Source organism: Arachis ipaensis, chromosome B2, assembly GCF_059453495.1.
Source record: "Arachis ipaensis isolate K30076 ecotype BB chromosome B2, ASM5945349v1, whole genome shotgun sequence".
NCBI classification, from domain to species: domain Eukaryota; kingdom Viridiplantae; phylum Streptophyta; class Magnoliopsida; order Fabales; family Fabaceae; genus Arachis; species Arachis ipaensis.
In genome coordinates this window covers 47,696,945-47,701,262 of record NC_142437.1, presented here as the reverse complement: position 1 = coordinate 47,701,262, position 4,318 = coordinate 47,696,945, and the positions used below count along the sequence as shown (strand labels likewise).

The following is a 4,318-nucleotide window of genomic DNA, read 5'->3' as shown; positions in this document are numbered from 1 at the left end:
GGAACACATGCAACCTAAGAAGGTACTATAGCTAGAAGATCTCGTCATAGGGTACACTCTTTTTCCTGAAAAAGTTTTTTAATGAGGCTCCAAGTTGAGATCCAGAAATTATTCGACTGAAAGGGATGAAAAACTCCCTCATGTATATATTTGCATTTCCTTTTGAATAAAATATATTTTAGATATTCTACATATTCTCAAGACGCATTAATCTGAAGCATTCATCGCCCGATTATAAAGCAACAGATCGGTAGAAAGTGAAAAACAGATTCACTACACGATCACGATGGAAGACCAATAAAGATGAAAACGCGATTCATCTAAAAGATGACCAAACAAAGACAGAAACCACCTTCTACAAATCGGCAAAGATGAACACAGAATAATGTAAGAAGTTATCGAAATTGATCCGAAAAAGAACCTGACGAGGTCTTATGGATTGCTAAATAATAACTTAAAGACTGGCCGACGTTAAGAAGTCGGACCAAGTCAACCCAAGTTATCAGCAAATCCCTGGAAAGAGGTCTGGCCAACCCTATAAAAGAGGAATTGCTATAACTTAGAAGGGATCGACCTAACAAAGTCGGTCTCCTACAAACAAGTCATAAAAGTAATCCCTGAAAGAGACCTAACAAAGGTCCAAGAAAGAGGATTACAAAAATAACATAGAAGAGATCGACCTAACGAAGTCGGTCTCCTACAAACAAGTTATAAAAGTAATACCTGAAAGAGACCTGACAAAGGTCCAAGAAAGAGGATTACAAAAATAACTTAGAAGAGATTGACCTAACAAAGTCGGTCTCCTACAAACAAGTTATAAAAGTAATCCCTGAAAGAGACCTGACAAAGGTCCAAGAAAGATGATTACAAAAATAACTTAGAAGAGATCGACCTAACGAAGTCGGTCCCCTACAAACAAAAGTAATCCCTGAAAGAGACCTGACAATGGTCCAAGAAAGAGGATTACAAAAATAACTTAGAAGAGATCGACCTAACAAAGTCGGTCCCCTACAAACAAGTTATAAAAGTAATCCCTGAAAGAGACCTGACAAAGGTCCAAAAAAGAGGATTACAAAAATAACTTGAAAAAGGACGACATAAAGAAGTTGACCTCCTACAAAAATAGTTATAAAGTAGTCTCTGAAAAAGACCTAACAAAGGTCCAAGACAGAGGACTGCAAAAGTAACTGGAAAGAGGACCAACGCAAAGAAATCGGCTATGGATCGATAGAGATACAAGCAAGAAGCAAGAAAACCAAGAAACAAGTTGGAACCACCCCTTCACGACCACAAAGGATCCAGCCCAATTTAAAGAGGCCGAAGGCTCTGACATTTTCAAAAAATGCTAAGACAAACAAGCATGATATGAAATACAATATTATAAAGCTTTGGGGTCAGGATCAAAAGCATAAAAGCTACTTGTTGTTTTTTCAAGATAGAAGTTGCTAAACAAGCAACGAAAAGGAATATCAACAGTCAGCAGAATATTCAAACTACAAATAAAGAGTTTCAAAGCCTACAAGCCGGGCCAACTACACAAATATCCAAAGAGAAATCAGCAAAGATCGGGAGCCTTCCCAGCAGCATCAGTACAGGGAGAAAGAGGCCGAGTCTGAATGGGGATAGCATCCACGGTTCCATCATCCTGGTTCAGAATCTGGCAATTCGGGTCAGACACAACTGGAGGAACTGAAGAGGCTGACACTTTGGCAGAAGACACAGGGGGAGGATCAACATCATCATCATCCTGGTCATCAGGGACAATCTTACCATCCCTCACAACATTATCCAGGCTGAAAAGAGTAAGGTCGGCGTCGGGAGCAATAATCCGAACCTGCTCCCTCAAGCTCTCATAGGCAGCAGTTACGCTGCCAACAAGATGACCTTGGAGCTCGGAGTAATCAGCTCGCGCATTCTCCAACTCCTCCCTCAGGCGCACCACCTCCCGATAAGATGTGACATAACTGTCCTTATGCCTCAATACCGTGTCCTCGGCCAACTGCACAGAAGCTGCCAGAGCAAGTGAACTTGCCTTTTCGTTCTCCAGATCCTTCTCCAACTTGGCTACCTTTACCTCAAGCTCTTCCTTCAGGCCCTTCATTCGGTCGAACTCCTATTTAGCCTCCTCCATAAACTCCTTGGTAGCATGGAGAGGAAGATTCTGAGCAGTTCGGTACAAGGCAGCCCCCATATATGCCATTTTAACACTATTTCGGGTCATAAAATCCAGATGGCGAAGGATTGACACATCATCCATGGGGAGGGTACCGTAGGGACCGATTTGCTAATCTACGAATTCGATTGCATTAAAATCAGGGGCGTCAAGGTTAAAGGCCTCAATCGTTTTCTGTTTCTTGTTTGGAAGAGCACCAGAAGAAATGACAGAAGTCTATCGAGGATCAGTCAGGCGAACTCGAGGAGTGGGGATCACCTTCCTTGGCCAGAAGAACTTAGCACGGGCGGCTTCACAAGAACATGAGAAGATCCCTCTCCGGCCGCCTTGGTCGAGATGTTTTGAGCAGCAGCAGCCTTCTTTGCCTTCTTGTAGGCCTTCATGGAATCATTATTTTTCGACATCTCTGAAAATACAAAATCAACCATAAATGACGAGTTACAACATAGGAGAAGAAAAGCCCAGCAACAAGTATAAAAACAAGTCAGACAGTACCCAAAGTAGTTCGAACCAAAGATGGATCACTCAAGAATCTTTCTGTATCCAGATGGGGTGGTTCCCCCCACAAATCTTCAAGAACAACTACAAAAGCCCGCTCAACCTCATTAAGCATCTCCCATGTATAACGTGGCACTCTCACATTCTTTTGCCACTCTAGAGGAAAAGCAGGCTCGTCATTCTCATCAAGAAAAAAGGGGCAGACCCCCTCAACAGCACGGACTCGGAAGAAATAATTCTTAAAATCTTTAAAGGACTCATCATACATGGCAAAAACTTTATACCCTTGGGCCGATCTGAAAGAAACCTAGGAAGCTTTCTTTTTGGAAGAACCTCCGGGCTTGGCTGAGACAAAAAGATAGAGGAAAAGAGTTTCAAAAGGTGTTATGCCTAACTCTTGGCAAAGCAGTTGAAATATTTTGATAAAACCCCAGGAATTCGGATGAAGCTGGGATGGAGAAATATTACATGACCACAACAAGTCGGTCTCGAAAGCAGTAAAAGGAAAAGTAACGTCCAACTGGCTGAAAAAATATTCATAGGCGTAGAAGAAGGGACGTTCCGCCTCGACGGAAGTAGGAAAACAAGCCCTCTCATCAGAGTCAGGAGCTACAAGCTCATAATCCCTCTCCCGAGCACTGCTACCATAAATCCTATGATGTTTCCTCAGCTCTACACAAAATTCAGCATCCACGACAGAGACACACATTAAGACAAGGGAGTCCAGCCAATCGGACATCCCCTCGGGAACTTTGGAAGACACCTCTACAATGTTATTGCGAGAAGACATGACGCCGACTAATCCTACAAATAAGAAAAGAAGATTGGATTACTAAAAAATATCTCGGACAAGGGGCAAAACAACTTGACTAAAATGACACAGGCGAACAAGCAGAAAAGGAAAACCCCAAGACTCAAACCAAAGTCCTGGGGCATCCTTTGGAGGCAAAAACAAAGCAAGGTTTCAAGAATTTCCTACAGCCTACGTCACAGCATTCATCAAACAAGAAAAGAAAGGTTTCAAATGAAACAAAGGAAGTAAAAACACAAAAGTCATCCAAGCCACTATCTTTCTACAGTATATCAGCAAAAAGCATCACCAACATCAGACGGGCCAAGCGGAAATCGTCAAAGACACAAACCTTTTTTCAGAATCAAACAAAATCATCATTCCAAAACCATCATCAGAAACATAAACAGAAATGATGGCAACATGCAAAAAATCCTAAAAAGCATCGAGCAGCAGGGAAGGCAAAAAAACTCATACAAATGGCGAAGAAATTCCAGAAACACGCAACAATCAGGCACGGTAAAAAAGCAGAAAGGATCCAAACTTTCTCAAAATCAGACATAAAAAGTGACAGAGGAAGAAAAATCGAACTTGGAAAATAGAAGAAAAACCTCGAAAGAAAGCTGAAGAGAAGAAACGATAGAGCTACCCTGCGTAACGGAAAAATTCGAAGAACGGAAAGAGAAATCCAGAATCACCCTTCTTCCACGTAAGCAGTGGCAGAGCAGGCATCGCAGGAAAGAACTATGAACTCTAGGTAAGAAATAGAAAGCGAGAGAGTAAAGGGAGAAGTTAAGAAGAAGAATGAAGAAGAGAAACTGTTTCTGATGGCAAAAATCAAACTAAAGGAAATGGGG

At 41.9% G+C, this 4,318-nt stretch overlaps 1 pseudogene; it reads right to left on the bottom strand.

The window, feature by feature from the left end:
• Positions 1–1,555: 1,555 nt before the first annotated feature.
• LOC148573885 (uncharacterized) lies at positions 1,556–2,200 on the bottom strand (annotated as a pseudogene).
• Positions 2,201–4,318: the final 2,118 nt, after the last annotated feature.